General features: G+C 33.7%; 1 long non-coding RNA gene across 1 annotated transcript in view; it reads right to left on the bottom strand.

Annotated features, from left to right (window-relative positions):
- Positions 1–3,289: 3,289 nt before the first annotated feature.
- The window catches only part of LOC125066009, an 18,393-nt gene continuing 3,020 nt past the window's right edge, over positions 3,290–18,662 (bottom strand). The window contains exons 2-3 of the long non-coding RNA XR_007119647.1: positions 15,691–15,697; positions 3,290–3,299 (exon numbers count right to left, since the gene is read on the bottom strand). This is a non-coding gene — a long non-coding RNA (uncharacterized LOC125066009). The remainder of the gene's footprint in view (positions 3,300–15,690; positions 15,698–18,662) is intronic.

The raw sequence follows: 18,662 nt of genomic DNA, 5'->3' as shown, positions 1-18,662 counted from the left end.
GCATTCAAACTTTTTTAAGTTAATTTATAGTATAGTCAATGTCTAATCTAATGTTATTTCTGATTTTATAACAAAATATGACTGTTTCCGTTTCATATTTATCTTTATACAATTTACGCTAATTTAAAATTACTTTTCACATAACATTCCTTTCTATTTTTCAACATCACGTCGCTTCGTTGACTTCTTTGTACTGAAAACAGCTCGCCTTCGGTCGAGATTTTTGGTATTTTCATCAGAATGAAAGTTTTATATAAAACTAGCTATCCGTCCAGGCTCCACGTGAGTACAATAAGGGTTAGATTATGAACGTTTAGATTGAAGAACAATGATAAAAAGAAAAATCCTTGTTTTTTCCGGCTAGAAATGTTAAAATTCCGGCTTTTGTCTACTATAATATGCATGTTTTATACATATGACGGCAACTGCGATGGCTGGACGTTAAGATTGTCCTTTTCTGTGTTCGATGGTACGGGGTCCATCACGATGTATCAAATAAACTCATAGGAATTAGCAAGGATTTATTACTAGGAATTACAAATTAGTTACAAATAGGTAAACTGACAGTTTCGCCTTGGAGGTGTGACCCTGATCGGTTACTTAAACGCAAGTGTCCGTTATGCAGTACCCTTCATCTCCAACACGACTCTGTACACGTGACTTCGACAACAAATGACGTCACCACGTTTACCCGTTACTACTACAATCATGTCAGCGACTTTTAATTAAAATTATTGGCTTTCCACGACACATATGAACCTTCCTCTTTAGTCACCGAAAATGATATCAAAAATATATAAAGATAAAGATATATCTAATGTGTACAAACATATAAAAACAGTATGATAGGATTACGAAAATAGTAAACGCCTTTTAATTTTTATTTATTTAAAATGAATTTATCCAACATTTTTTTAGCATTAGCAGCCTGTAAATTTTCCCACTGCTGATCTAAAGGCCTCCTCTCTCAGAAGGTTTGGAGCATATTCCACCACGCTGCTCCAATGCGGGTTGGCGGAATACACATGTGGCAGAATTGCGTTGAAATTAGACACATGCAGGTTTCCTCACGATGTTTTCCTTTACCGCCGAGCACGAGATGAACTATAAACACAAATTAACCCGAACCCGAAATCATCAGTTAAGTTGCACGCATTCTAACCACTGGGCCATTTCGGCTTTACCCAACATTGTTTCTCATATTTTATGCATATTTGATTAGTATAGTCTTATTTAAAATAGATAATTCGAGATAGTTCTATAAAATTAAATATCATTAAAGTTAGCTTCAGTTAAGATGTCCATGTAGGCAACGAATTCGCACCTGTTCACGCGATTCACGCATACTTCGCCTTTTTCTGCGTAACAGTCAGCATTTGTGCAAAGGCTTCCTACTCAAAGGAACCTAGTATGAACGAAACTCTTCCATCCTGACATCGTAAAAGCACTTTTTTTTTCTTTACATTCATAGCGGTAATTAGTCAAAGCGCACAGTTACGACTGTACCATTAGTTCATATAGACTTCAGCATTCGTGCTACTTGAATGCGTGTATAAGTGACAAAATACTGAAGTACGCCACTAACTTTATTTTATGCCTAACTTTGTATGTCAAATGAGTTTTATTCCGGTCCTCGGTTTCTTTCCGTAGAATCTACATTCCGAACCGGTTGTAGTTTCACGCTTGATATGGTTTTGTAAAATAACAATTCAAAAGTGTCCATAGCCTAATTGAATAAAGTATATTTTGCATTTTTAAAATGGCTATCATGACGCTATGTTTTACTTGATTACTCGAAATGAGTGTTATTTGAACAACGATGGATATGATGTTAATCGAATGATGAAATATCAGCCAATGTTGGTAACGAGCGAAGAATTTCTAGTTAGTGTTCGATGACACTGAAATATTACCTTAAATTATATAATGTCTATCAATTCTCAAACTTCAGCAATTTACATTTGAAATTTAGTATTTTCTTATCAATGGATAAAATTGAAAGCTGCTTAAAACTAAAGTCAAACTACGAAGCGAAGCTATATAATATATATAATAACTTTATATAATCAAATTTTAATTGAAACACACTGCATGTTCTTGTGTAAATTGTATGTATATTTATTCGGCAGTTTATTATGGTAAGCCTTAGAAAAACTTCTCATTTTTACAGATGACATTATTAGTACGGAATACGCAAAAAATGCACACATAAAATTAATTTTTTTATTGACCTCGAATTATTGTTATAGAGGACACGTGTTTTGATCAATTGGAGTTTTGTTTGATTTAATTTAAAGTTGAAAGCGATAATCACAATTCCTCAAAGTCCTTTTTCTTATCGACTCTACGCTTATTGAGTAAGTAGTAAAATTTAAAAATCTTCATAATCTATTTATTCTAATATTACGAGTTGCAAGAATGGATATGTGGAATATTTTGTACGACAGAAACATTACATGTAACGCTGCACTCATATCGGACATTTTATAATAAAAATACTCATGAAATTTCATAATATTATGTTAATGCAAAAACTGTTTCAGGCTATTTACATAACAACAGATCCTGTCTGCGTTTATAACACGAACTAGTTCCAGTTTTGAAATTTAAAAAAAATAAATGTTTATTCACCCGAGTATGAACACAGAACCTTTAGGTAAAATTGATGTGTTTGTTTGTGATTAAACACTGGATCATGCAAGCTCGAAATTCATTAGAAAATTTTCATTGAAAACACTATGAGCACTTTATCAAAACTGCATATAACAAAAACGTTTAATATAATCCTGAAACTAATTTCAAAACTCGATTCTAGCGTCTGTTACATGCGAATGAAACCATTAAACCGAATAACCGACAACGATATATATACGATAAAGGAAAGTAATGTATTTTGTTTATTTGTTTCGGTGTGTGTGTGTGTGTAACAAACACCAATACGTTACAAGTTTATTAAAACAAAAATGGTAATATTTGCCCATTCGGAATGTCTGAATTTTTTGTATATGTAAATGGTAGAAAAAATATAATTAAATTAAACCTCTACATAAATATGAAGTAAATTTTAAGTTAATACAAAGGATTTCGTTGATAAAATAAATATGTAGTAAACGCTATACGAGGTAGCCGGTGGGGCATGACGTAACAAGAGAGCGTTACGCCGTTTGACGTTACGGTATACGGGGTTCTTACTTCGCGGCGCGACGATAGATCTTTCACATCAAACATTATTTATATTGCTTTGAGCAACTCAAATACTCAACAAAGTACTTTTATGTAACACTTCAAATTTAAATACGCTCGACTACAACTATTCGTACAGAACCTTTATATGAACATCGATCGGTCGGGGACAATTCAATCGCGCTCCGACTCCCTTAACTATTCTAGTGTGAAATTCTTATTAAACTAAACGCGAACATTTATGTTTTATTAACGTTCTACTTATTTGGGAAATTCAAATATTCACCGTGTAAGGATTGATTTGACGACCTCCGTGGTCGAGTAGTGTGTACAGCGGTTTTCATGTGTACGACACTCCGAGGTACCAGGTTCGATTCCCGGCCGAGTCGTTGTAGAAAAAGTTCATTAGAGTTCTAAGTTGTCTTGTAAAAAAAATTACAATTTTTTAATAAAACTAATTCTTATAATAACACTTTTGACGTATCAACAAAATACGTGTCTTGCACTTTTATTTATAATGTTTTGAATGCTCCAGCCGCCTTTTGTTTTATAATCTGAGCACAAGTGATTCACATTATTATTTGCTGGTGATTTTTCATACATAGCCTCGGCTGTTCTGCTCGTCGAATACATACTTACTCCTGGCTCCAAAGAACTAGTTTACATTTTTTTTCATATAAAAGGTAAAACCTTAGTAAATACTTCTTGTAGCGTATGCTTGCCTAGTACCTATCGGCGTAATCATTATAAACAATAATTGTACGTGCTTATAATCTTTTAAAAATCGAATTCATAATTTTATAAGCCATTTAGTTAACTTTTTTTGTTCTCAGCAGTGAAAAAGCAAAAATTCCTGCGGACAAAAGATTTCTTGTTAACAAGACCCATATGACTTACCAAAAAAATAAAGGCTCTGAAAACCTTAGAGAACGTTTTATTCGACCTCGTTATCGGGTACAATGTAAAAGGGTTCAAGGGAGCTGACACAATTATTGCCATGACAATAGTTTCCTGACACATCTGCTAATGTTCTCGATCTATATGTATCACTACCGACCCGCCCTTGACTTAACACAGGTAAGATTAAAGCCTTAAACCCTTAATCTCACCCGCTTTATCATTTTACTATTGTGCCTTATCCTTCTCAATACACCGAAATGGCTTGACTAATTAATATTAAATTCGACCTTGAAATATTTGTATATTTATTTGGACCGTATTGTGCAGAAATGTTTGCAACCAACTGGAAAATAAAGATATATAACGAAGTTGTTTTTCCTATATATGTTATGTATATTGTAATGAGAGACACAATTTCGGATACATAAATCAATAACTTTTGAGAATAATTAAATGGAAAGAAATAAAATTGGTATTAAAGACCCGCTTTGAAAAAAAAATAAGTTTAAATTATGTTATATTAAACAGTGTACAATAGAATGGGAAGGATAGGCCGTCTAGAGGGGGCTTAACGGTTTTTCCTTACGTGACGATTTCAGTTCACTTATACACTATATATGTAAACCGCGTAAAAATATTTCGTCCTAAATTGTTCAAAAATAAAATCAAAATATACTTTATTCAAGTAGGCTTTTACAAGCACTTTTGAATCGTCATAAAGCTACCACTGGTTCGGAATGTAGATTCTACCGAGAAGAACCGGCAAGAAACTCAGTAGTTACTCTTTTTCAATATCTAAAAATACAGTCATGTTAGTTAAATACAATTATATAAGTATGTTATGTCTCCTGCCTGGAAGTCAACGAGCATTAACTCCACGCTTTTTTATCATCAATATACTCTTGTATCGAATAATGTGCCTTCTTTACCAATGTATTTTTTACAATTAACTTGAATCTGTGAAACGGCAAAGTTAAAAATGTCTGCGGATTTTTATTATAGAAGCCCTGGCTCAAGAATGATTTATTGACTTTGCGGAGTCGAAAACTAGGCGTTTTAGAAATGTCTTTAGTACTAAAGACATTTGTAAAATACTTATAGTACTAACGCCATGTTCAATAATATTCGTTCCATGAAATTTTACAAAACATAGTCGTTCGTAGTAATATTCAATTACCTAGCTTTCCTTGAGAATGGCGGACGTGTTAGAAATCAGCGAGGGACATATATATGATCACTATTAGCATGAAACAAACAGTGGGCCTTAAACCTTGATGTTCGCTTGCGTAAATTGGCACAATTAATGAAAGTGACTTATTTGTTTGCGTACATTTTTAAACATGCAAATACAATGCTTATTGCTATCGAACTCAAAATTTAAGATCATAATTTTATATGACAAATATAGCTTATGTATATTGAACTTGTTTGTTCCAATACATTATGTTGACTGATTAGTTTATTTATCAGTTTTAATGAAAGGGATATTGTTGTGATTTTCGTTAATGCATCTTTAAATATTTTCCGCCATCTTGAATATCTGTTTAGCATTACGGTTCAATTTCAAATAACTCTTTAATGGTAAATCATTGCAATCACACTCCTAAATATCAAGACGAAGTTAACATTACCTAAAGATTATTTCGATTTATAAAAAAAGCCCGTATTCGTCATTTTGTTTTTGAACACACAAACAAAAATACCGATTTTAATATCAATATGTTTTTTTTTTTAGTGTAACACATGCCTGTTTTGAAGAAAGGTCTCCATGGAATGTTTTACTTGGTAGTAGTTTGCCTGCCTGGATAAGTACCGCCCGACAGTTGTACTTGATATTATTGTGTTCCAGTTTGAAGCCAGTGTAACTATAGGCACAAAGGACATAACATCTTAGTTCCCGATGTTTGTGGCCCATAAGCTAAGCAAGGAATGGTAAATACTTATTACAGTCCACCTACTTAAGGTATAACCATAAAAAAGAAAAAAATTAAAAGTGTTTAGCAATTTAAATCTTTTAGATGTTTATCCTAAAATGCTCAGGACATTAGACAAGATATCCATAAAATCTTACAAGTGAGATCTGTAGTGGTTCTACTATAAATTTTAATTGCTCCATCTTTACTTAGATTAAAGTAATGACTCGTAAATGTTTTATTGGTAGGCAAATAACTTTTCTTCAGAAGAAGGTTATTACCCCGACCTGTTATTACATAGATAGGGAGCAGAAAATTCGATATTACAGGTATAGTGCATTTCGATCACTACAAATAAATCAAATGAGCCAATGACAAATAAAAATAAAGGTCTCAGATAAATGTATTAAGTGATGCGTTGAAATAGAACCAGTTTTCATACTTTAAAATTCATAACTCCATTATAATACATATAAACAAAATATGCGTGTAATAAAACAAAGTTACCATCACATTCTGTGTTGCTAACTTCGTAATCATTTTATTAGCTTTTAAGGGGAATGAATATTAATCCCGGGGAAGTATAAAAGACAGGGCTTTCACAGAGTTCAGCGGACGTCACCCCTGGGAAAGCATTCACGAACATTCTAGTTACATTAGATAAAGTAAGGCTTTTATCGTGAAGGTTTTGTTGGAATAACGGAATATAACGTTATATCGGGTAGTCGTATGAATTTATGCTTAGAAAGCTTGATTTTTAGTACAGGTAGTCTCTACGATTTGTAATTTGTACATAAATGTTTTGTATAATTTACTAGTCGGAATTATGCCTATCTTTGGTCTTTCAATCTATCGCCCGTGAGCCTAGACAAAGTCACATGTGAGTGATTGTAGATTACAATCAAAATATCATTACTTATTTGATTTACGCGTTGTTTGAAACCGCTTCGACAATTTTATCGTCGAATGCGCTTTGCCCAGCGACTCATTTTTACTGATTACTCAGCTTCTCTATAAATATTTTACCTAAGTTAAAACTATACAGATTTAATTTAGTATTAAAACTATAGCCGAGATGGCCCAGTGGTTAGAACGCGTGCATCTTAACCGGTGATTTCGGGTTCAAACCCAGGCAAGCACCACTGAATTTTCATGTGCTTAATTTGTGTTTATAATTCATCTCGTGCTCGGCAGTAAAGGAAAACATCGTGAGGAAACCTACATGTGTCTAATTTCAACGAAATTCTGCCACATGTGTATTCCACCAACCCGCATTGGAGCAGCGTGGTGGAATATGCTCCAAACCTTCTCCGCAAAGGGAGAGGAGGCCTTAGCCCAGCAGTGGGAAATTTACAGGCTGTTTATGTTATGTATGTTGTAAAATATAATTGTACCTATATTGTTTAACAAATTTTGAATATAGGATTAAATTACCGATATAATTTGAATCTATTATAGTCTGACTTAGCCTGTATTTGTTAAAGGTATATGTCAAAAGTAATAGCTATGTAGGATAATTAATTTATCACTAAGTCCCCACCCATTTCAAGCAAGCTGTTTGTTTGTAGGCCCGTTAGTTTGAGTCGTAATTAAATTCGCTGATACACCCTGACTTGTTAAGGTACCGGCAAGCCATCCACAAAACGCGTGGCGATTAAAGAATATTTTCTGTAATTCTAATATTTTTGTACGACATATTTGTATGTTTGTTTATTGAAAACAATCATTATCTAATATTTATGGACTTTTAATGATAATGTATGATTCAGAAATGGTAATTATAATTATTATTAGTAATATTTTGACTAAGGTATAAAAGACGGTCGTTAAAAGCTTAGCTCTGTATGAGATTTGATAATTTTTTGACAGTTCGAGTCATATAGAACCGTCTTGGCAACATTTTACATGAAAATGTTTTTACTGGGATTTCATTTCTTTAGAGTAAGTTGTTAGTTGCTTTTGACAAAAAAAAACGGATTTTTTTTTTATTATTATAATAACAAAGAGTTTATCAATCTTCAGACCTCTAGCGTCAAAAGTGCGGAAGTCTCAAACAAACTTCCATCCCCTAGTTCAAGAGGTTGGGGGGTAAAAGTTACAAGACTTATAATTTTTTTGTTATTTGTGTACTTACGTAGCTTAGATACCAAATCTCAGCTTCCTAGGAATTTAGGAAATACCCCAAGAATTTTGACGATCATCAGTGATGAAATTTTTTTAGATATCAATAAAATTTAAAGTTAATCAATCCGCTATTGAAAATGAATGCTGACTGAAAACATATGCTGACTATTTTATTTATCTAGTATAATACAAACCCAAATTATAGAGTTTAATAAAACGACAAAGCGCTTCAAAAAAAGGAAAAATTTAGTGTCCTTGCGCTTCGCTTGACTCGTCATAGCGGGGAATCCCCAGATTCAATTCTCGAATTTATACATCTACACAACAACTTATCTATCAGTTTGTCTGTTATTTTATGAAAGAAGGATATAACTAATTATCAAACTGCCTGATTTATTGAATTATCTGCTAACAAAAGCTATGCTTAACGTTTATCTGCTGCAAGCGATGGACGATAAGCATCACATTCAACCTAATCGTCAGTCGGCTTTGATGTTAACTTCCGCGGTCGAAGGCTTCACGAATTCAAAGTGCGAAATAATTTCGAACATCTGAGAGAATTCGGGATTGCTGCGTTTAATTATTTTTGACGATCCATTGTATTCTGATGCTCATATGTTAATGATTTCAATGAATCATGATTGATAACATTTGATTTCTAATTCAAATATAATAAGTAGTATTTTAATTACAACTTTTTTTTACAACATTATGAATTTAATTGACAGATCTCTTCTATAAATCATGTAAGAACTGAATACACAATTGACATAGTAACAGTTCGGGAAATAAACGCGCACGTTATTACGTCATCGAAATCCTAACTAGTATATTTTATATATCTATATATATATAAGCGAAATACCACTGACTGATTAATCATGAAATCTCAGAAACTATAACACCTACAAACTTGAAATTTGGCAGGTTCCTTATAGGTTGTAGACATTCGCTAAGAATTTTATGAAACTCCACCCCTAAGGGGGTAAGACGGGTGTTGGAAATTTGTGTTTTATGAAATTCGCTCGGATAAAGCCGCAAGTTCAGCTAGTTACATTATAAATTCGAAAGTTAATATATGTGTAACCCGTTCATGCGTAAAGGGCTGAACTAATTTAGATGAAATTGGGTATGGTGACAATTTCAACCAAGGACGTAAGGTACTTTTTTTCACTCCTCGAGGGCTTCAAATAGACTATAAAGCTTATAAAATTTAGTTTGAGCAAAGCAACAGGCTCAACTAGTTATATTATAGTAAGTTTATTTGTTTGTTACTCATTTATACATTAACTGTCATCAATAAATTTTGCATAGGTACAACTTGTCAGAGGTAGTTTTAGGTAAGGCGTGATGTCCTTGTGCTTCAAACCTAAGCACCACTGAATTTTAAATTGCTTAATTTGTGTTTGTAATTCATTTCTTGCATTGTGATAGAAGAAAACATCGAGTGGTAGCTTGAATGTGTCTAATTTCAATGAAATTTTGCTACCTGTGTATCCACCACCCCGCGTTAGAGCAGCGTGGTGAGTAAGAGAGACTTAACCCAGCACTAGGACATATGTATACAAACTGTTACTTTATCAGAGATACAAACAAATGCATAGGTTACCTAGGACTTGCCTCCTGACTGCTAGCCAAGGCCAATAATGCTTTATGGCGGAAACAAATATGGCAGTATTTCGTACGTCATATTACGCTTGCTACCTAAAAATATTTTAATTCACGTATAAAAGCAAATGAAACAAATTAAAATTAAGTGATATTTCCCTAAGCTTGAACCCACAATCTTCGACTTAGATTCGCGTGTGTGATACTCACTCAACCATCTCGGATAAACTAAATAGCTCTTATTCAATATTTGCCGATATTATATTGATCTTTAATTTACGAAAAGCAAAATGGGTTATATAAAGTCGCCCCTCGACAATATGTCGCTAAAACTTTCTTGTAAAATGTATAAACAAACTTGTGTTTTCTTTCCATTCGCCGAAGTTTCGGGTGAAATGCTCGGAAAAAGTGGCCAACTGTGTATAACAATGTTTTTTTTTTTTTTAGAAAATATCAAAATTTACCCAAACTTTGTAACATCCTCACTCTATTCCCTTATGAGTTTTTGTCTCGAAGTAACTGTTCTTATTTAAATGTCTATATCTAAAAGGCAATAACAGTTTGTTTGTGTGTGTGTGTGTGTGTAAACTTAGTTTGTATTTTAACGCTGTGAAAACAATTTTATTTACAAAATCTTTTTATGTATTATAACATGTATATTTCTAACGGTATGATATGTTTCGTAACTTCTGTCAAAGAGTTTGTTATTAAACTCAATTTACAAACACAAATGTAGGCAGAAGTCTTTATGGTAATCTATTTTATATATTATATAATAATAATAAAAAATAGTAATTTGTAACACTCACTGATATGCGTGTATAAATTAAAAACATTCACAAAATTTAACATATAAACTAAGACTAAAATATTTCATATTTATATAATATAAGAAAAACAAAATAAACTACCAATAGAATCGGTAAGTTTTCTCTAAAAACACAATCAGAATCAGAGAATCGTAAAATATTTCGATATATACTAAGCAATTTGTGGTTAAATTTCAACGGTCTTATTGTACCTGGTTTTATCACATATTTCTGACGTATGGGTGACACTGAAAAACGTTGAGATATGATCCGACGTTGAGCTGAGTGACAGGCCAATTTGTTACATCACAGTGCTTTATAATGTTATCTTTTTATCAATCCCCACAGACTAACCACACATATCTATGTTTAACTTATTTGATCGAGTTTTATAATTAGTTTTTAACTTGACAGTCAATAAGTTAGTGTAATGCTTCTACATTGAATAAGGGAATTTGAGTTTGAGTTTACATTGAAAGTGCCTAGTTCCAGTGGTTAGATATATCGGATCCAGCCCAGGTCGGGACGATAAAAGTTATTGGCTTTTTTTATCGAAAACTTCTCAGTAACTGCCCGAAGCAGGTAATGTCATTTGTCCTGCAGCTGAACTTTTGCCGTATGTGTTGACTTTGCTGTCCCATCGGATTATAAGGGTGTTTGCACACACACTTGTGCACCTTTATATGTCCTGCGTAGTTGGTCTTCCTTGAGATGCGATGCCATGGCGAAAATTGTTCAGGACGACATCATGATCATTTTGAAAGTGAAATATAGTAATCATAAAACTTTCTTCTTATGCATTAAAATTCTTCCCCCACTTATTGATCAAACGATTTCAGATGCGGATGCTGTAACTTTACTTGGGAGCTTTACTGTCCAACGCTCATCATTATTCCATATGGCACATCTATCACGACCAAGTCTCTGTCACATATTACCTATTTGATCTCATTTATTGTGAGTCCATTCCACTCCTCATCTTAGTTAAAAAAAAATTATAGTGCATGATTTGCAAAATTAGCACTGTCTGGGAATTTGATCCTTATGCCTCTTTGATGGTTAGGTAGCCTGCAGCGGCCTCTTATTATAAAACATATTGCCGCATTCGAGGAGCACTCACCCTTCAACCAGAGATACAACAATAAATAGTAATGTTAGTAGCGATAAAACAAAAAAAATCGATGAGTGGGAGATACCTAACCAGAAGGGCTACCACAAAGGCAAGTAAAAAATAAATTAAATCACAAAAATTAAATAATATTTAATAAAATAGTACAATTTTATTTAAAAAAAAAAACTCAAATCACAATAATATTTACTTTTATTCATTTGAAATTAGATTAAATAGAAGATATAAAAATACCACTGTACCATGATAAATACGTATGACAATTATAAAGATATATGCTGTATCAGCGATTTTTTCGTATGCATTTAATTTAAAACATAAATTCAGCAACGATCGTGTTTATTTATTAAATTAGAAATCAAAAAGGCAGTATATATTAGCTAGAAACTGTTATGAAAATATTAAAACCACTCTAGAATTGATTTAGGTAAAGATATCATTGACAATATATCTGATACAGAATCAGAAAATTAAACTAGAAATAATAAAATGATCATATCTTAGGAATAAAGGACTCACCTACATATCTGTATAGCCTTCTCCACAAAGGGAGGACTTTAGTCCAACTGTGGGATGGACTTGTCACTTTTATATATTTTAACATTATCAACATCGTTTTATTAGAACGAAGGTTTTTGTTTCCTAATTTATCATACTAACAGCCAAGATTTGGAATTTCCTTTCGTCTGTGTTTCATAAACGTTGCAATCCGGATATCTTCAAAGCAAAAGCAATAAACATCTTCTAAGCGTGTTCCATCTTATACAGAATCATCATTTACCTTACATACATTAACTTTAATCACAAGAACTTGGCAAGTAGTGCTATATTTTACACTTATTAATCAGCTTTGATGGTAATATTGTGTGCATGCCCATCTGAGTAAGTACCAGCCATTAATCATATATGCCAACGACTAACAGCAATACTATGTATTATTCTGTTCCTCTAGTTGACTCCAGGTGCGGACGGACCACCTTAGTTCCCAAAGTTGGCGGTCAATTGGCGATGTAAGGAATGTATTACATTTCTAACAGCCCCAATGTCTATAGACAGTGGTGACAACATAACATCGGATGGCCAATTTGGGCGTAAGCCACACTTGGTTATAAAAAAAAATCCAATAAATGCAAAAACATTTACAAAACACAACATTTTTCAAGCTAGAAAAATTACTCTTGCCAGAGATACTCGACCCATTAAGAAAGATCGTACAGCGGTCTTAAATGTGGAAAGTTACGCGACGATAAATTTGTGTCATCTCATGCAATAAGGAAGCCCACATGTCCCCATTCAAGTGATTTAGACACCACGTCGTACAAAACAAAATAGCCGGACAAGTTGTAACGGACTATACTATACTATTTACATAAATACGTGAGAATGAATTATTGTTATTTTAATACATTTTTATATATATAAAACATAACATCGATCGCAGCGCCACCTACCGGGTTCAATATAAGCCGTCCGTAGACTCAGTTAAGCACATATTAAAATTTAATCAAAATTGGTCAAGTTGTTTTGGAGAGTTTACATACATGCATGCATACATACATATATAGAATTATATGGCATATATAGAAACATAAAAACATACATACAAATAAATTCATGAGATTGCATAGTAAATGTATACATATACATGGAATAATAAATGAATGACATTATATTAAGCTTACCTTTTTTCATACGTTTTTGGTGAAATCGTTCGTGTATTCATGGATATGTTCGTGTATTGGCGAAGAAAATGACGTGCCACTTTTTTAAGGAAAAATCTCGGCACCGGCCTTTTTCCATACAAAATTCTATAGATTTAAGGCTGACCTGCGCCGAATGTCATACTCTCGTGAAAGCATATATAGGGGTATGATGCTTGGCAGCTCGGTTCAAATTGGACGCGTGGAGTGTTGCGCTCGCCGCATCGGCCGCGTGCAATAATGCATATCAAATTACATAATAAGAAATGATACTAGGCGGTGCAGCTGTGCGGGTTATACTGCGAGGCTGCTAGCTATGGTTGATTATTCTGAAATATAGGAGTGGCGCAGATCCGTGTGTCGGTGTAGTGCCTACTCATATATTAATGGTGGATGCATGGCAAAATATAATTATAATGAGAATGTGCTTCGTGCACTTTTCCTATAAATAATACAAATGATTATTACAAATGACGGTAAGGCAGGCCGTCATATGAATGAGTGTTCTCAATGAGACATTATATTTATTATATAAAAGCGATATAAAGAAGGTCGGGGTTAACCTCGAATAAAATATAATAATGAAATTAATATGATATAGAAACGGTTTGATGGTAGCCGTCTTGCGATAATATCTAATTGAAAAAAAGTATGTACTGGGCGATGCATACTGATAGTAGAGGGTTACCTCGGTGACTATTAATTATGAAATTTAAATCAAGTATATTAACAAATAGCAATAAGGCTATAAATAATGATTGAACTTCTTTCAATAATAATTAATTTGTAAAATAACTAAACATATTGCTTGTCAACTTTGTCTTCCATGTTGCAGATTCTTGTAAACCGTAAGCGGAGCAAGTTGTAGCGATATTATATTGTAAAACTGTGACGATCGACGGATGTAAGTTCGTATAGCGGTCGAAATCAATAATCTTCATGTAAAACTGTGACGATCGACGGATGTAAGTTCGTATAGCGGTCGAAATCAATAATCTTCATGTAAAACTGTGACGATCGACGGATGTAAGTTCGTAAAGCGGTCGAAATAAATACTCTTCATGTAAAACTGTGTCGATCGACGGACGTAAGTTCGTAAACCGGTCGTTCTAAAACTCCACAATTATTATCAGTAAACAGATCCAAGTTTGGTATAACTGTTTGATACGATCACGACGACAACGATCTAATGATGTTGATGTTTTAAGATTTTTATTGTTAAATAACAAAACCTTTATAATATATTTGTACTATGCACATGCAAAATGATCGCGCACGAGTACTGTACTGAATATACTCTGGTGGATTCTTGATGATTCGACGCGTGGTCTGAGGCTGTGTGGCTCGACCGAGAGTCGCTGCATTAGTGTCCCTCGTGGCGATGTCGTCTTGAATTTGCTTAGGTGATGCAGTTGCGAGGTGTGAGGTTACTGTATAACGTCTTCGGCGATACGGTAGTGTCCCTCCTTCTGTTACCAATGAGGCTGCCTACGTGAGATAGTTTCGGGGTTTGAGGTTACTGTATAACGTCTTTGGCGATACGGTAATGTCCCTCACTCTGTCTTACCGGGTTACTAGAGTAGTGTATGTGCTATGTGGTACTGAGCTATGGCTGGTTGACGTTACGATGTCGTTATTGATGTCTCTCATCAATCGGTAGTACCAGAATCACGACCGAATGTTGCAGGGCGTTGCGGAGGCTGTAATAATGCTGAAGTGATACGTTCATGCAGTGAAGGACCCAAATAATGGATTTCATCCAGGCTGGCATCACTATACATATATGGCGCACTAATCGCTTAATACGAGAAGTGTCGTTTGTAGCAAAATGTTCGTCCTTTTAGGGACGCCTCCTTAGCCCAGTGTTAAGGATATTATAAGAAATATTGTAGTAGGACACCTAGTTTAGTAATAAGACTGCGTATATCTCTTTGAAGTTGATTATCACGTGCAAATAATGATCTGAGTTCGAAGCTGGTTTAGGTAATCGACTGTCGGGTGTGTGCCTGTTGTAGAGTTAAGTATATCCACTGTATAGTTATAGATTTAAGTAAAACGTGATACGCGAAGCGTTTATAAGGTTTATAAGCTAGTTAAGAAAACGTTCGATTTAGTTTTAAGTCTTAGTTATAAGTCTTAGATATAAGTCTTAGTTATAAGAAAGAATACGATTATACGTTTATGATACATGATATATATTTTCATACTTTATAACCTACTACGGTAGAAAATATAGCAAATTATGCTAAATCCACTTAAATGATTCCTACGCGGTAATCTATGAGTTTAATTGAATATTATTCCACTATGTTTGGAATCAATACATATTATCTTACGATAAAACGACACTCTGCGAAAGTGGATATAGCAACAAATAACGTTGTGCTTGCATTAGGCCGCCTGATGGTCGGGCACTTGAACTGGTATGAGAAACAGTGATTTAATGCAATGATAATCCAGGGTTAAACCCGTTGACTACAGATTTCCTCATCTATGACAGATTGACTATTTATGGGACTTTGATCCTTATTTTTATTATTATTGTTGTAGCATTGGCTACTTTATAAACACCGCAGTTACGACTGTGAAACCCACTGGACCACGGTCTAGTTTGTTGATTTATTTATAAGTCTAATCGACGATTTGAATAACATAGTTATTACTGTGTTATCCGCTGGACTACGGTCTAGTTTTATTTATAAGACTATTAGTCTTTTATACACCTCAGCTACGGCTGTGATACCTGCTGGACTTTAGTTCTAGCTCATATATTATTTAACAAAGTGTTGGCACACTATAAAATTGCACTTCCCATGCTCGAGGAAGGTTCACCGATCTATGGTTGGAATCTACAGTTGATGGCGGGCGCGGGGCCATTTCAACCTCCTCCCCCTTTTATATTTTTCAAAACAGTTAAATATATAAAGATGGGTAGGAGCGACATCCTTCAGCTACTCGTAAGAGGTGTTAAAGGAAATGGGACCGGTATCTCATACTTTCGATTATTATTATTCAAATTAATTAAACAAAATATTTATATTAAAAACGCATTTAAAAGATAAACCTGGTTTTATTTGACTCCTCTATAGTCGATTGAACTTATAATCTCTGACGCTCTAAAAGAACACGGTTATTACACAAAGTCAACGTTATATGGATCCTAACTAACTAGACGAAATCACGAGCCAAACCGATATTTAAATATAAGAAATTTAAATGTAAAATTATATTTTAACTAAAATAGGCAGGGAATAGTCACATATGCAATGTTTATAGGATACCATTTATAGATAAGCGATATTTTAAACGAATTATCTGTTGTGGCTAAAGGAAAACACAAATTTCGAATAAATAATTACATTAATAACAAGATAGGTACAATATATCCTTATAACACTTCCAATTGACTGTGTTCTGTGCTCACAATGCATAAACAATTCTCGCTTGTGACGCCTCCCGGAGCCTTTGAAATCTTTATGGAGAACTATTGAAATTGATGAGGCTTAACCTTAACCGGTTCTGTACACTAAACCTTTCTTGAAAACTCAAAAGAAAAAGGAAAAATAAATTTCTGAATAGTTTTTTTTAAGCGCAGTCGTAGCCCACGAGCACCAGTTTTATTGATTTTGTCATATATAATATAGTTCATTGCAATACGTAAATTTATTTTATTTTATACTATTAAAACTGGCCCGAAATCCTCGAATGTAATCAAATACCATATCACGTTTAAAAATAATAAAAAAAGGCATTGGGTTATTGTACACATATCTCATGGTCTAAAGCAAAAAATTGTCACAGGCCGAATATCAACCCATTAAAAAACAAATTTCATTTTTAAATATGGAACACAATAACTTTCCTTGATCGGATTTTATGACTGTCCAATCCCATACGAAATGAGTTTACAAAAAAAAAGCAAATGACGCAAGAATTCCAAATTCAAAAAATATTTCGCACCGTCCCGTGAGTGTGATTAGACCTCTTCAATCTCGAATCCGAACCCACTTATAACCTCAACTTTACGACAATTAAGCGAAACGGATATTAAACAAAGAGTTGACCGGTCCGGGTTCTAGTTTATTGTTACGGTACCCTAAATTTAGGACGCAATATGTTGATAGCAATCGTAATTGAATTATTCTATACATAACCGTATGTTGTAGTCTGTAAAATAATTTCAAGTAAAATGCAATGATTGGATACAGTTATGTGTGAAAGAGTTTCTATATGTTTTAGACAATATAGAAAGGTAACTGTGCCAATTATTCAATAGCAACAGCATAACAATGAAAACATATAGTATGTATCGGCAAATAGGTTGAATGATGGTATATGTGCGTTGGGGTCATAGTTATTGGTACTGCAAGAAATTCTCACCATTACTCATACAAAGATGGGTTTCCCAGACACAAGTGTGTGCAGTCATAATGTCTCACGTTTTGGACTGAAATACAACAATACATACAGCATAGCTCTTAAGGATAAAATTGGTACTGAGTTGGTGATAACCACCCAAGGTTTGGCCAACGTCCACCAAGTTATATAATAAGCAAGCTGAATATGATGTCATTGTCCAAAAATGTTGTAAAATATCGCTTGCAAAGCATTAGCATCGTACTAATTTTAGTGCTGATAATTGGGTCATTTGGTGCTAATAATTGGCAAAAAGTGTGCCAACTACAATAGGTAGGGTTATCATTAAATCATATCTCAAATTATACATTTTGTAGTTTAAAAAGAGGAATTTAATATATCGATTTTCAATCTTAAACACGTCGCCAATGTACCACTAACCTTGGGAACTGAGATGTTATGTCCTTTGTGCCTGCAGTTCGTTGTAATCGGAACACTACTACCCTAAGTATTGCTGTTTGGGGGTAGAATATCTGATGAGTGGATACCCTACCACCAAGTGCCACTGCTGGATAAATATCTTATCTTAATATAAAGTATTATATTATGTAAATTGTCTGACTATATTTAGTAAATAGAATGATGTCGAAAATGATGGTCAAATTTTATATGTAATCGTACATTGGCGCAAGTATTCCGTTATGAGATAACATATAACACAACAAAAGTCACAGCTTAATAGCATATTAAATGATACATTATTTCATAAACGCAATATATTGGATATTAACCAGTCATATGTTCGTCTGATTTTATTATTTTCATACACATTGAATGAAAATAATATTGAAAATGAAACCAAAATTCACGCGATGCAAAAGACCACTAATGATGACCATTGTGCAACGAAGCCTTTACTGAAGTAGAAACCAATAGCATT

The sequence above is a fragment of the Vanessa atalanta genome, chromosome 8 (assembly GCF_905147765.1).
Source record: "Vanessa atalanta chromosome 8, ilVanAtal1.2, whole genome shotgun sequence".
Lineage (NCBI taxonomy): Eukaryota > Metazoa > Arthropoda > Insecta > Lepidoptera > Nymphalidae > Vanessa > Vanessa atalanta.
Note: the sequence above shows the minus strand (reverse complement) of the source record. Positions and strands in the feature narration are given on the sequence as shown.